Source organism: Arachis duranensis, chromosome 6 (genome assembly GCF_000817695.3).
Source record: "Arachis duranensis cultivar V14167 chromosome 6, aradu.V14167.gnm2.J7QH, whole genome shotgun sequence".
In the NCBI taxonomy this organism is placed as follows: Eukaryota; Viridiplantae; Streptophyta; class Magnoliopsida; order Fabales; family Fabaceae; genus Arachis; species Arachis duranensis.
In genome coordinates this window covers 98,790,591-98,807,553 of record NC_029777.3, presented here as the reverse complement: position 1 = coordinate 98,807,553, position 16,963 = coordinate 98,790,591, and positions in this window count along the sequence as shown.

Genomic DNA, 16,963 nt, shown 5'->3' with positions numbered 1-16,963 from the left:
GGAGCAAATCGAGCTCCTCTTTGTGCCCTTGTATATTTCCGATCTCATCGTGGAGAATTACCCTTGGGCTTTGCTCATCGATTTCTATGGGTATCATTGCTTCCACGCCATAGACTAGTCGGAAGGGCGTTTCTCCAGTGGCGGATTGGGGTGTTGTCTTGTAGGCCCATAGCACTTGAGGGAGCTCTTCAGCCCAAGCTCCTTTTGCTTCCTGCAATCTCTTCTTTAGCCCTACCAGTATGACTTTGTTGGCTGCCTCGGCTTGCCCATTGGCTTGTGGGTGCTCCACCGAGGTAAACTGGTGTTTGATTTTCATACTGGCTACTAGGCTTCTGAAGGTGGCGTCGGTGAATTGGGTCCCATTATCTGTAGTAATGGAATAAGGTATCCCATATCTTGTGATGATATTTTTGTATAGGAACCTCCGACTTCTTTGGGCGGTGATGGTAGCCAATGGTTCTGCTTCTATCCACTTTGTGAAATAATCTATTCCCACGATCAGGTATTTGACTTGTCCTGGCGCTTGGGGAAAAGGACCTAATAAATCCATCCCCCATTTTGCAAAAGGCCATGGAGAAGTGATACTAATGAGCTCTTCTGGTGGAGCCACGTGGAAATTTGCATGCATCTGACATGGTTGACATTTTTTCACAAATTCTGTGGCATCTTTCTACAAGGTCGGCCAGTAGAATCCAGCTCGGATTATTTTTCTGGCTAGTGACCTTGCTCCGAGATGATTTCCACAGATCCCACTATGTACTTCCTCCAATACCTCGGGAGTTTTTGAGGTCGGTACACACTTTAATAATGGTGTTGATATCCTTCTTCTGTAGAGGACATTTCTCACCAAGGTGTAGTGTTGTGCTTCCCTTCGGATCTTTTTGGCTTCTTTTTCCTCTTTAGGGAGGATGTCAAATTTCATGTATTCGACTAAGGGATTCATCCATCCGAAGTTTAGACCGGTTATCTCAAGTACTTCTTGTTTGTCTTCTATTTTTGCTACCGAGGGCTCTTGGAGGGTTTCTTGAATCAGGCTTCTGTTGTTCCCTCCTGGTTTGGTACTTGCTAACTTGGATAAGGCATCCGCTCTGCTGTTTAGATCCCGAGTTATGTGTTTGATCTCGGTTTCTGCAAAGCGCCCAAGGTGCTCCAAAGTTTTTTCCAAGTACCTCTTCATATTAGGGTCCTTTGCCTGATATTCTCCGCTTATTTGGGAGGTCACCACCTGTGAGTCGCTGTATATCATCACCTTTGTAGCACCGACTTCTTCTGCCAACTTTAGTCCGGCGATCAAGGCTTCATATTCTGCCTGATTATTTGAAGCCGGAAATTCAAATTTTAAGGAAACCTCTATCTGGGTTCCTCTTTCATCTACCAATATTATGCCTGCGCCACTCCCTGTTTTGTTGGAGGATCCGTCTACATAGAGTTCCCATATAGTCGGTTTTTCCTCTTGATCCCCTGCGTATTCTGCCACGAAGTCGGCGAGGCACTGGGCTTTAATTGCTGTCCGAGTTTCGTATCTTAAATCGAACTCGGAGAGCTCTATTGCCCATTGAACCATTCTCCCTGCAACATCCGTCTTTTGGAGGATTTGCTTCATGGGTTGGTTTGTACGGACTCTTATTGTGTGAGCTTGAAAGTAAGGTCGTAACCTTCGTGAGGCTATTACCAAGGAGTAGGAAACTTTTCTAGTTTGTGGTACCTTAGTTCGGGGTCTTGTAGGACCTTACTGATGAAGTAGACTGGGTGTTGTCCGACCTCGTCTTCTTTTATCAGGGCTGACGAGACAGCCCTGCTTGCTACGGATAAGTACAGAACGAGGTCTTTTCCTAGTACTGGTCGGGTTAGGATAGGAGGTTGGCTTAAAAACTTTTTGAACTCTTGGAACGCCTCCTCGCATTCCGGAGTCCATTTGAATTGGCATCCCTTTCTTAATAAGGAAAATAGTGGAAGGGATTTTAGTGCCGATCCTGCCAAAAATCTGGAGAGGGCTGCAAGTCGGCCATTGAGCTGCTGGACTTCTCTCAAACAAGTCGGACTTTTTATTTCTAGGATGGCTCTACATTTATCGGGATTGGCCTCAATCCCTCTTTGTGTTAGCATAAATCCTAGAAATTTTCCTGCCTCCACCGCGAAGGCGCACTTTGCGGATTTAGTCTCATCCCATGCAGCCTTATGGTGTCAAAGACTTGTGAGAGGTCGGATAAGAGGTCGACTTCCTTCTTGGTTTAGGGTTTATCTTGTATTGATTTTAGGGGATTTTATCACCTTTTACCCACATTTACTCAATGAAATAGCATGGTTTTGTATATCCTCCCTTAATTGTGCTTAAGAGTGAAAACATGCTTCTTAGGACTTAAAATAAATAAATTTAATTCACCTTGATTCCATTAGATGCCTTGATATGTTTGTTAAGTGATTTAAGGTTTAGGAGGCAAATATCGGGATTTGATTATATCCCGAGTAGGCGTCCATGAATGATAAGTATTGGTACCCCGAGCTGGAATCCACTAAGGTATCAATACTTGGTAAGGGATAAGGGTCCTTGGGACATGCCTTATTTAAGTCGGTATAGTCGACACACATTCTCCATTTGCCATTTTGTTTTTTGACTAGCACTACATTGGCTAGCCACGTTGGGTACTTGACTTCTCTGATAAAGCCGGCTTCCAAGAGCGCCTGTACTTGCTCTTCTACTATTAGGGCTCGTTCTGGGCCGAGCTTGCGTCTTCTTTGTTGTACAGGTCGGGACCCCGGGTAGACCGAGAGCTTGTGGGACATGAACTCGGGGTCAATCCCAGGCATGTCGGAGGCCTTCCAGGCGAAGAGGTCGGAATTATCTTTTAGGAGTTCAGCCAGCCTTGTTTTAGAGTTTCCCCTAGGTTGGCTCCTATATAAGTGTTTTTTCCTTCCTCGTTACCGACCTGTATCTCCTCGGTTTTTCCTCCTGATTGTGGTCGCAGCTCTTCTCTGGCCCTTGCGCCGCCGAGCTCTATTCTGTGAACTTCTTTGCCCTTTCCTCTCAGATTTAGGCTTTCGTTGTAACATTTTCTTGCCAATTTTTGATCTCCCCTTACGGTTGCTATTCCCGCTGAGGTCGGGAATTTCATGCAGAGGTGGGGAGTGGATACCACTGCTCCGAGTCGATTAAGGGTAGCTCTGCCGATCAAAGCATTGTATGCTGACCCTACATCTATGACTATGAAGTCTATACTCAGAGTCTTTGATTTTTTCCCTTTTCCAAAAGTGGTGTGAAGGGGCAAAAATCCTAGTGGTTTTATTGGCGTGTCCCTTAATCCATATAGGGTGTCGGGGTAGGCTCTTAATTCTTTCTCGTCTAACCCTAGCTTGTTGAAAGCAGGCTTGAAAAGAATGTCCGCCGAGCTTCCTTGGTCTACTAGGGTTCTGTGGAGATGGGCATTTGCTAGGATCATAGTTATTACCACTGGATCATCGTGTCCAGGGATTATTCCTTGCCCATCTTCTTTTGTAAATGAAATGGTAGGAAGGTCGGGTGACTCTTCCCCGACCTGATAGACTCTTTTGAGATGTCTTTTGCGAGAGGATTTGGTGAGTCCCCCTCCCGCAAATCCTCCTGAGATCATATGGATATGTCTCTCTGGAGTTTGCGGTGGTGGGTCTTTTCTATCCATATCATCTCGCTTTCTTTTTCCATGACTGTCCGACCTTTCTATGAGATATCTATCAAGCCGACCTTCTCTAGCCAGCTTTTCTATCACATTCTTGAGGTCGTAGCAGTCGTTTGTGGAGTGACCATATATTTTATGGTACTCGCAGTAATCGCTGCGGCTCCCCCCTTTTTTATTTTTAATGGGTCTGGGGGGTGGCAGTCTTTCAGTGTTGCAAATCTCTCTGTATACATCCACTATAGAAACTTTCAGGGGAGTATAAGAGTGATATTTCCTTGGCCTCTCGAGACCGAGTTCTTCCTTTTTCTTGGCTTCCCTTTCCCTCTCTTTAGTTGAGGGAGGGGGTCCAGGTCGCCAACTCAGGTCCCTTAACTTAGCGTTTTCCTCCATGTTGATGTACTTTTCAGCTCGTTCCTGTACATCACTTAAAGAAACGGGATGTCTTTTAGATATGGATTGCGAGAAGGGTCCTTCTCTAAGTCCATTGACTAGTCCCATTATGACTGCCTCTGTGGGCAGGTCTTGAATCTCCAAACATGCTTTGTTGAACCTTTCCATATAGGCTCGTAAAGATTCTCCGACCTCCTATTTTATTCCCAGGAGGCTCGGTGCATGTTTCACCTTGTCTTTCTGAATTGAGAACCTCATCAAAAACTTCCTTGAGAGGTCTTCGAAACTAGTGACCGATCTCGGGGGAAGGCTATCGAACCACTTCATCGCTGCTTTCGACAGAGTGGTCGGAAAAGCTTTGCATCGCGTAGCGTCGGAAGCATCAGCTAGGTACATCCGACTTTTGAAGTTGCTTAGATAATGCTTTGGATCCGTGGTTCCATCGTAGAGGTCCATATCGGGGCTTTTGAAGTTTCTCGGAACTTTTGCCCTCATTATGTCCTCGCTGAAAGGATCCTCCCCACCTAAAGGTAGTTCCTCTTGTTCATCACGGGAGTTACGACATTTGAGGGAGGATTCTAACTTTAAGAGTTTTCTTTCCAACTCTTTTCGTCGTTCCATCTCCTCTTTTAGGTACTTTTCAGTTTCCTTTTGCCGCTCCCGCTCTTGTTCTAACTGTTCCAGGCGGCTGTGAACTAACCCCATGAGTTCAGTTACATGGGATGGTCCTCCTTTTTCTGATTCGCGCCCTTCTGAGGAATTTACCTTCGGGTTCTTTACTCCGGAGGTGCCTTCTCTATGCTGATTGTCAATTTCCTGGTGGAGGGCGAGGTCCGCATCGTTATTGCCTGTGTCCAGATTCTCTTGTTCAGAATCTGTTTCCACATGGCCTTCTTCGTGGGATCTGTCCGCCATCGATGGATGTTCTCTCGGGTCCCCGGCAACGGCGCCAATGTTACGGTGGGTAACCGGAGATTAATAGATCAGATGACGTTGGTTGGCCCAATCGTCCACGGATGGTAGTCTCCGGGCTGGTTCGCGCGTTGGAGCCTCCTTCCGATTTGTGAGCGTGAGTGAATGGGGGGTGGTACCTGCAAAGACACTCCGATGCCTAAGTTAGCAAGGGTGTTAGCAGGTCTAGAGAGTATTGGGCTTAGAGATACCTGAGGGGTGTCAGTGTATTTATAGTGGTGAACCAATAACCACCGTTGGAGTAGTGCCGTATCTTTAGGGTGTTAACCGTCCCATTATCTTTGGGAGGTTAAGATATGGCTTGATGAAGCGGTTGGAGAGATTTCAGGGGCGGTTACTCATTTGAATGAGTGATTATCTGCCAGCTAATCTCATGCCCGACTTCTTTAGAGTAAGTCGTAGTTGACACCGACTTCTTATGTGAAGGTCGGTGCTTAGCTAGGCTTAATCCTTCGGACTAGGCCTTTTATTTGGACCTGGGCCTTTGTCATTGGGCCAGGGTATGAACAGTTGTTATTGTTAAATATGGCTTATTTTTTTAATTTATAATTAAAAAATTATTGAAGAAGTCATGATTGTTGTCCGTGTATTTTTGTATATTTCTATATACTGTTTATAGATCTATATACTATTTGAAGATGATAATAATGGATTAAAATACAGATTTTAAAAAACTTTAAGAGGGAGTTCGTCGGGTTAGGCGAGCTTGCTAATTTTTATAGAGTTCGTCGGATCCGACAAACTTGCTTAAATGTAAAAAAAATATATATTTAAAAAATTAAAATCCAAAAATCTTGTCCGAAAAAATAATAATTTTTTTATTTTATAAATGAAAAAAAAAACCTTATTATGATAATATAAAGTAATTCAATACTTAGAAGAAATTCAAAATCTTTAAAAAGTTATTTAATAGTGTACGTCACCAATACTTTACACTTTGTTCGAGTGGAATCTTTATTCATTTTTATTTAAATAACTAAAATTATTTTATTATTTATTATATTATTGATTGAATACTCATTAATTGCACATTTGAACTTCAATAACCATATAACAACATCATAAGACAAAGCTTGACTAATTAAATTTATCAATTTAATGTTATTTATTTGTGGTTTTTTTTTATAAACTATTATTATTATTATTGGGTCGTTCTAGTTATCTGGTATACATATATAAACTTATACAGATATACAGAGATTCCTTTTTATATTGTATCTTATTATAGCAGTGTGTCAGGCACTCAGGCATAAAGGAGGGCTCATGAGAGGCTCTCAGGCTCCGCTCCGCTGAGCTGAGTCACGAGGCTAAATTCAAAGGGGATTTTATTTTATTGGGTTTCGTCAGTGTCATCTTTATGTCTTGGGCCTTATTGGTCGTTGGGCCATTTGATATAAGGACTCATACATTGATACCCTCAACGTGATCTGGCCATTTGATTCAAAGGTAGACAAAAATTGGAGTTCGAATCCCGCTTGTGCATGTAATAATTTATTGGCCAATGACAAACTCTTAAATGGAGTTCAGTATCGTGACGGATTAGTCCTTAACCTGTCGGGTTGGGGAATACCATGGTAAACCAAAAAAAAAGGTAAACAGAAATTTTTTACCTTCAATGTCCTTACTAACGAGTTGGAGAAAATACATAAAATTAATATATTTAAATTTAAATGTATTACCAAAAATTATAAGAATTTATTATATTTTAACTAGTGAATAAGCATGCACAAATAATATATTTAAATTATTTTTAATAATTTGCTACAAACAAATTAATACTTAAGAAATAAATATTGAAATATCTTTTCATAATATTTTATTAAATAATTTAATTTTAAATAATATAAAAAGAAAATTAATTTCTTATTTTTTTCTTTTAAATTTCAGATAAATTTGATTCCTTTATCATATTACCTTTAAAAAAGTAAATTAATCTTGTCATTATTTAAAACATACTATAGCCCGATTAATTTTTGTATTAGAGACTAATATATATCTAATAGTCTAAAAGATTAAAAGTTAGTTTAATATTTCTAGAGATTAACTTTTTCGACAAAAAAAATTACAAAATAATTTTCGACAATACTTTCTTATTTTCCTAAATAAATGAAATACGCATTAAGATAAAACATATAATATTAAATATTTGATTAATAGTGCCATACATTATTCGTTAAACTACTTAAATGGTATAATCTGTAGCTCAAACTATAATTAAAGGAAGCACATCTAGAATGAGTTTGATTTTGTGATAGGCGGTTAGAATGACATTTTCATCAGTTTAGAGTTAATAAGAAGTAGAATAATAATTTCTTCATATTCAAAGATTTGAATACTACGAAAAATTATACCATACCAATTTTGTATATCAAAAAGATCAAGAGCTCGTCTTAAAAATAATAGTATTAAAATGACACAACTCATAAGACCTATTGAGTTAAGGCAGAACAATAAGAAGTCTAATAATACTTTTCAAATTTAATATGAGGCATAATTTATTATTAATTTTTGAATTTTTTAGACATTTATTTTAATTTATTTTGCTGTTAGAGTTTGTTGAAAGATTTGATTTACTTCTGAATTGCTTAATCGTATTTTTAGAGATTTTAAATTTAAATCAAATCTGATATAATCTAATAAGATCAAATCTAATTTAAATTAGTTATTATATATTTAGGATTTTAAAATTTAAATCAAATCTGATCTAATCCAATAAGATCAAATCTGATTTAAATTAGTTATCTAATCTTTAGAAGATTTAAATTAAGTTATCTTATGGTATATTTTAGTTAATTTGTTAGAGGCCTATTTAAATATTTTTAGTGAGATAATTTACATAATTTTTTATGAATAAAATTTTCAGTTGTTTTATGCACATTTTTTAGTGTAATTAAGTGAGGTGAGTGATTTGTTTCGCTTGTTACATACAGAAGATTGATGGATCTAACACTAAAGTGATTTTGCATTGTGGTTTCTTTCAATTATCATCACTTATCTAAGTTATCAAAGACAGATTCTTTGAAAATCTAGTAAAAAATCCCCTATAGTGATCTAAATTGTTAAGAACAAATTTTTTAAAGGTCTAATAAAAAATTATTTATTATTTATATTTTTACTGTATCTTTTCTATTGTATCTTTTTTTCATTTTTTTTATTCCTTTATCCTTTTATTCTAATAATTTCTTATCACTTTGTTATGTTCGGTCAAGTTTTTTAATTTAAAAAAAATCAAAAATTATAAATTAAAAACGGTCAAACTTAAAATTTGCACAAAATATCATTTTAAAATATATTTTTTTATTTTTTTTCCTCGTTACAAGTTCTATACATTCTACCAAAGCATTATTTGAAAGTACAAAATACACCAAACTATTATTTCAAAATTAAAATTAAAAAAGTTAAATTCAACTTAGCTTCAGAATTAAATATCCTATCATATGTATTTAGCTTTGTCAGTTTTTTAATGTTCTTAAGGTTGATTGCACCTATTTAGTTAATAATTTTTTTTTAATAAAATTATTTTAAGTTACATTAGACGTACACTAATGTTATTGTGATTCAATTTTTGTTTTAATTTATTTTAAATATCTTGCTAGAATTGATGTTGATTGAATTCTTAAAAAAAAAATTATCAAATATAATGTTATTGAATTAAAAATAAAGAATGAATATTCAACTATTTTTTTAATATAAAATATTTTCAATCAATGACTTATGAATTCTAAATATTATGTTTGACCTAGAAAGAACAGATGTGCAAATATTAGTTATTTAAAAAATGTTAAGTTAAAATATAGTGTTTGAAGAAGGTCTTTAATTTAATAATATTTTATATATAATTTATTGTTTGGATTTTTCGAAAAGACGGTAGATAATAATGATAAATAAATAAAAAATATAATAATTTTAATAGTAATATTCACCATAATTACTATCTCAATATAATAGAAATGATTAATATATTTATTAATATTATATATATTGTAATGTATATTCAGAGATAGAGAAAAGAGAGTTTATATTTATATATATAAAAAAGAGAGTACTTTTGTTGTATAATAATTGTCTGTTATAGAGGTAAAATATTTACTTTTTTAAACTTCATTTAAGTTCAATTTAACTTGAGAACTTCATTCTTTCATAGAAAAATTCAGTCGTCATATAATGAATGAACATCCACATCATCGTGTGTATATGAATGAGTATTCACGTCATCATGTTTATCATGATATTCTTCTCATTTTTAAATATGTTGCTCAACATCACTGATTAAGAAGAGTTACGTAATTAATGTTGACAATTTCACAATAGATAAAATTTTAAATTCTAAAATTAACATATGATTCAATTTTATTCTAAACACTTAGGGCGAACATCTAATGTATTACTTTAATATTTACAGAAAATTATTATATACCAAAGATTCACTAAGACCCGTTTGAAAAGCTTTAAAAGTAATTTTTTTAAACATTTGATTTATGAAAAATAGTAGTATTAATGTTTGGTGCAATTTTTAAAATTGAATTACGATTTTTTAAGAAGCTATTTAGGAGTTTATAAAGAAGTTAAAAAAAAATGACTTCTCTTATAATACTACTATTTTTTACCATATTTTTATAAATAGAAACTTTTAAAACTAAAAATCAAAACACAAAATAATTTATTTAAAAACTACTTTTTAATATAATCATTTTTATTTAAACTATTTTTTAAAAAAACTTAATTAAATTATTTTTTTTTTCATTTTTTTATGGGTCTAAAGTCTAAACTAAATATGCTTTGATTCGGTTATAACAATTTTTCAATTCACTTAATACTTAAGCAACATATGTAGTCGAATCTGTTAATATACTCACATTTGTGTACCATAAATATATTAATAACTGAAGAATTTTGTATCATAAATCTATTAAGTACAATAAGACATACAAAAATGGAGTCCAAGAAATAAAACTACGCTTATAAGGTTGCCAATTAATCACGTCAACTAAGCTTCGGCTTTATCACAAGCCAATCCTGACACACATACCACAACAAGCTCTGGCAACCTCTGCCAAGCTATGCTTCCTCGCAATTAGCACAGTGCTAAACTGCTAGGTGTCAACATGTCACTCAATCGATAAGAATATTTTTATCTTTATATTTGTACTCTCTAAATGTTTTTCTTTATTATTATTATTATTATTATTATTATTATTATTATTATTATTATTATTCAAAGACAAAAATATATTTTATGACCTGTTATGAAAATATTTTTTTTAGCAAGTGAAGAACTAATATGAAGACCATTGTTATAAGACGTATATTGTTGCTGTGAGTTTTGTTGGGGGCAATTTTTGACGTATTTCTGTTGAGATAGGATTGTAATTTTTTTTTAAATATGTTAATGATTTGTGTTAACGTTTATAATTCTCTTAGTAATTAACTAGGGATGCACCCAATTGTAGTCAATTAATAAAAAAAAGAGTCTATTAATAAAAAAAAACACAGCACCCCAATTCAAGAGTTATTCTAACTTTATTTTTATCCCATTCACTGTAAAAAAAACACCTAAAAAAATAAAAAAATAAAAAAATATAATAAAAAAATTTAAAATTATTATAAAAGATTATCCAAAATTCTTTTAATTATAATAAAGAACGAATTAATTTTTGATATAAAAAATTCAAAACCTAACAAAAGAGAAATATCTAAAATCATTTTTAAAAAATCAAAACCTAATCAAACGAGATATTCAAAATTATTAAAAAAGAACGTCCGAAAACTAGAAAAGAAACTTCTAAAACTATTAAAAAAATAATTAAAAAACTAAAACGAAGAAACATCCAAAACATATAACAAAAATACACTCGAAACCTAGGAAAAAAATCCAAAACTAGTAAAAAGAATAATTCAAAACTTAGGAGGAGGAGGAGGAAGAGAAGATTCCGGAAGAGGAGAGGACACGGTGTTGCAGGACGATAAGTTGCCAAGGGAGGCGACGAAGCACGAGGAACTGCAGGGGGAGGTGTGCGTCGCGGCGAGAGAGTTTGGAGGGGGAGGTCACGGTATCACGGGATGAGGTATTGCATGGAGAGGTGTGACATCCCAGCGATCAGGGTTGGAGTGCGGCATCGTGAATAGAAAAGCTGGGGAAAGGACACTGCAGTGTGCTATCGGCGATATATGATCCATATGCTATAGCTTGTACCCATCTACCTTATAAATCGATAACGTGTCAAATAAAACAAACAATACTTATCTTAGCACGAAAAAAAAGAAGATTGTTACAAATAACTTTCACACCACGCTGAGTGAGCAGAAAATTAGGTCAAATGAGTTACCGTACTATACAACAAAAAAGACTTAATTTATTTAATAAAAAAAAGAGAAAAGTAAAAATGTATGCTAATCACACTGAATTACATTATATCTTACACTTTTTCTAATTTAAACGTCAGAGTATCTTTGCAAGTATTTTTCATCGTTGTTTTTTGGAAGTCGATACCTTATCTAGTCCATGCGGGAGCAAACTCAACCTTGAGACGGATGAGCTATACCTCTCCTCACAGGCTCACCACACAAAAATAATATATAAATGTATGTGTTGTTTAACTTATTTTTAATATATATTTTATATTTTAATATAGCCATATCTTTGTATGTTGGTGGGTCTCCAACTAAGTGGGCCCACAAGTTAAAAAAATAGAAGAAAAAGTATATATAATGAAATAAAGAAGTGGCTAACAGCCACGGTGTGAGAGAGAAGCTTTCTTTTGAATGAAAAGAAAATTAAGCATGGTGCCAAAGGAGAAGAAGAAATTGGGAGAAAAAGACAAGTCATTTTTTATCCGATTGAATTGGTAAACTTGTTCTATTTCTTATGAAATTTTAGTATGTTATTCCTGGTGTAGAGATGAACATTAGGATATAACTTACTAGTTGTATTGCCTTTTCTTTTAGATGATTTGAGATACCCACTTTGTGAAGGGTTTATGTTGATTCCATCAGTTTTAATGATGTATCTCGTTGATTGTTGAGATGCCCTAGTGTTACTAGGAAGACTAGTTGTGTATTTACTGGACTAGGTCCCGTAGATTTTTTTGTCCCTCTTTTTGGAAGTTTTTCCACGTTAAAATTCTAGTATCTAATTATTTAATTTCTGTCATTATATTTACTGCTTGGAGTATCTTTGGTATTGCCCATTAAATTGCACAGGTTGTGAAAAAATTATTTTTGGTGCTTCTGCTGTTAGACATGTTCTTGTTTGAACCTTTGTTGAGTTTTTCCAACAAAGTGGTATCTAGAGCTTTGGTTGTTTATCTTGGTGCTGCTTAAATGTAGGAAAATACTCATGGACCAAATATGGTCAAATTGAATTCCTAAAATTACTCGATTTGGAAGACCCTCATGGAATATATGTTGTATAGCAAGGACTTGTATGATCCTGTGGAGGGGGACAAATCCAACAGTACTAAATCCAATGCTGAATGGAAGAAGCTGAATCAGAAGACAGTTGCTTTGATTAGGCAATGGCTTGATCTTAGCGTGTATCCACATGTTGACACCGAAACGAATGCCGAAAAGATGTGGAACAAATTGAAGGAGTTATATGAGAGGAAAAATGTACAAAACAAAGCATTCTTGATTAGGCTTGTCAATATAAAATATATTGAAGGTAAATCAATGTGAGAGCACTTGAGCACTTTTCAGGAGACGGTAAACCAACTGACAAATAATGAAATTACTTTGAATAATGAGTTGCAAGCCTTATTGTTGTTGAGCTCTTTGCCTGATAGTTAGGAAGTTCTAGTTGTGGCACTGACTAACTCAACTCCAAAAGAAAAGTTGACGTTAGCAATGGTTAAAGAGAGCATGTTGAATGAAGAAGTCAGAAGAAAAGAGCGATGTTTGACTAATGCCTCCTCCCAGTCAGAAGCACTTGTTTCAGAGTCACAGGGGAGAAGTCAAAGTAGAAAACCTCACAGTTCTGACAAGTCAGAGAGTCGAATCAAGTCAAGAGAAAAGTACAAGCCAAGAAAGGAGTTCATTTATCACCATTGTGGCAAGTCGGGGCATATCAAGAGGTATTGTAGGTTCTTGAAAATGGAACAATCAAGGGGAAGAAACGAAGACAAAGGTAAAGATAATGATAAAGAAACTGCTGCTATTGTTTATGAAGATGTTCTTATCACATATGATGAAAATTATGTGAATCTTGTCTGTGATGATTCCACTTGGATTATGAACTCTGGTGCCTCATGTCATGTCACTTCGAAACGTGAATTTTTCACTTCCTATACTGTTGAAAATTTTGGCAAGATCAAACTAGGAGATAAAAGAGTGTGTGATATCATTGGTATGGGTGATATGTGGCTTGAAACTAACATGGGATGCAAGTTGCAGTTGAAGAATGATAGGCATGCGCTAGATATGCGGTTCAATCTTATTTCAGTGAAGGCATTGGATCAAGAGGGGTATTGCACTTCATTTGGTAGTGAAAAATGCAAGATTACCAAAGGAGCTCTCATTGTTGTTAAAGAAGACAATAGTCTCACTACTCTCTACCGGTTGCAAGCAAAGTTGTGCAAAGAAGAGGTGAATGTAGCTGATGATTCCTCTTCTGATTTGTGGCATATACGTCTTGGTCACTTAAGTAAAAAAGGACTAAGCGTCTTAGCCAAGGAACACTCACTTCCAATGAAAGGTGCAACTTTAAATTCTTGTACTCATTGTTGGAAAGCATGCTAGAGTATCATCTCATAGTTCTGCACCTCATAGAAGATCACATGTTCTAGATTTAGTTCACACTGATGTTTACACTATGGATGCTAAGACACTGGGTAGTGCATCATATTTTGTTACCTTTATTGATGATTATTCTAAAAAAGTGTGGGCTTTTATTTTGAAATCTAAAGACTAGGTGCTCGGTATCTTTAAACACTTTCATGCAAGTTTTTAAAGAGAAACAGGAAGGAAATTGAAATGTGTTCGAGCAGACAATGGTGGTGAATGCAGGGGTCTGTTTGAAGAGTATTGTAAGGGACATGGGATCAAACTTGAGAAGACGGTTCCTAAGACTCCTGAACATAATGGAGTTGCAGAGAGAATGAATTGCACTATCAATGATAGAGTCAGGTGTTCTGCTCTCTCATGCAAAGTTGCCTAAATCCTTTTGGAGTAAAGCAATGAGGACTGCAGTAGATTTGATCAACCTTTCTCCTTCAGTTCCACTAAATGGTGATGTTCCAGAGAAAGTTTGGAGAGAAAAAGATGTCTCCTATAGTCACTTGTGAGTGTTTGGCTGCAGGACTGTGTTCACATTCCAAGAGATGAAAGGTCTAAACTTGATAGAAAGTCAAAGCAGTGTATCCTCATGGGTTATGATCACGAAGACTTTGGTTAAAGATTATGGGATCCGGTGAGCAAGAAGATAATTAGAAGTCAAAATGTGATTTTTTTTGAATACCAAACTATTGAAGATCTTGAGAAGATAGATAAGCCATTAATTTTAGACGTTCTGCTAATGATGAACCTGGTCCTTCCACTAGACCTCTTGTTGATGGGGTAGATGTATAAGTTGATAATGATGGTGATGATTTGCATGATGATCCTACACCTCAACCTGAGGTGCCAGATGTTGAAGTTCTACCTGAACCACCAGTTGAGCCTGAATTGAGAAGATCTACTAGAAATCGTCATCCTTTTCAAAAATATTATTCTCATGAGTATGTGATGAACACGGAGACTGGAGAGCCAGAGAGCTACCAGGAAACTATGTCTGATGAGCATAAGGAAGATTGGTTGAAGACCATGCAAGAAGAAATAAAATCTTTGCATGAGAATCATACGTTTGAATTAGTGATGCTACCGAAGGGTAAAAGAGCATTCAAGAATAAATGGGTGTTCAAATTGAAAACAGATGAAAATGTCTCACGACCAAGGTACAAAATTCAATTGGTTGTGAAAGGCTTTGAACAAAAGAAAGGTATTGATTTTGAGGAGATTTTCTCTCCAGTTGTGAAGATATCCTCTATTCGAGTTGTGGTTGGGTTGGCGGCTAGCTTGAATTTAGAGGTTGAGCAACTTGATGTGAAGACTGCATTCCTTCACGGTGACATAGATAAAAAAATTTATATGGAACAACCAGAGGGTTTCGAGGTTAAAGAAAAAGAGCATCTTGTAGTTGAAGAAGAGCTTATATGGGCTGAAGCAAGCGCCAAGGCAGTGGTACACGAAGTTTGATTCCTTCATGAAAGGTCATGGATATAGTAAGACTTCTTCTGATCATTGTGTGTATGTTAATAAATTCTCTGATGGTGATTTTATAATTCTCTTACTTTATGTTGATGACATGTTGATTGTTAGTTATGACACTAAGAAGATTAAAAGTCTTAAGAAAGATTTGAACAGATCTTTTGCTATGAAGGATTTGGGTCTTGCTAAGAAAATCATTGACATGAGTATCACTCGTGGCAGGAAGAATAAAAAATGTGGTTGTTACAGCAGAAGTATATTGAGAAGGTTTTAGAGAGGTTTAGCATGAGTAATTCCAAACCTGTTAGTACTCCACTTGCTAGTCATTTCAAGCTGAGTTCGCAGTAATGTCCTACAAGTGAGAAAACGAAAGCAGAAATGAAAAAGATTCCATATGCATCTGCAGTTGGCAGTTTGATGTATGCTAATGGTTTGCACCAGGCCAGATAATACTCATGTCGTTGGAGTTGTTAGTCAATTTCTCTCTAACCCTGACAAGAAATACTGGCAAGCAGTGAAATGGTTTCTCATATACCTTAATGGTACTTCCAGAAATCTTTATTCAAGGAAGTATACTTTTTGTTATATGATGACTTTTAAAGGGGGAGCTGTGTCATGGCAATCTCGACTTCATAAATGTGTTGCTTTATCTACTAAAGAGGTAGAATACATTATTGTTGTTGAAGCTTCTAAGGAATTCTTGTGGATGAAAAAAATTTCTACAAGAATTAGGTATCAAGCAAGAGAAGTTTGTGTTATTTTGTGACAGTCAAAGTGCTATCCATCTCAGGAAGAATTCGACGTTTCATTCCAGATCAAAGCATATAGAAGTGAGGTATCATTGGATACGTCAAGCGTTTGAGATGAAGTCATATGGCCTTGAGAATATCCATACCGATGATAATAGTTCAGATATGATGACTAAGAGTTTACCTATAGTAAAATTTGATTCCTGCAAAGAGAATACGGACTTGGTAGAGCAATCTATCCCCACTATTAATGAATGAGAGATTTGTTGGTGGGTCTCCAACTAAGTGGGACCCACAGAAAATATATATATAATAAAATTAAAAAGTGGCTAACAGCCACGATGAGAGAGAAGCTTTCTTTTGAATGAAAAGAAAACGAAGCACGGCGTCGAGGAAGAAGAAGAAATTAGGAAAAAAGAGTAAGTCATTTTTTATCCGATTGAACTAGTAAATTTGTTTTATTTTTTATGAAATTTTAGTATGTTATTCCTGGTGTAGAGATGAATATTAGGATATAACTTGTTAATTGTATTGTCTTTTTTTGGCTGATTTGAAATATCCACTTTATAGAAGATTTATGTTGATTCCATCAATTATAATGATGTATTTTGTTAATTATTGAGATATCTTATTGCTACTAGAAAGATTGATTGTGTACCCATTATTTTAATAGTAAAAAATTTTATTGGACTAGATTCCATAAGTTTTTTGTTTCTCTTTTTGAAAATTTTCTTACGTTAAAAATTTTAGTATGAGCTATTATATTTGCTGCTTGAAATATCTTTAGTATTGTCCGTTTAATTGCACAAATTATAAAAAAATTATTTTTAATGCTTTCACTATTAGATGGACAAGAACCTTTATTGAATTTTCTAACATTGTACTCCATTGAATTATGAAACATCGTAAACAATTAACAACTAAAAGCGTAATTTTTAAAGTAATATAATACATTCGCTT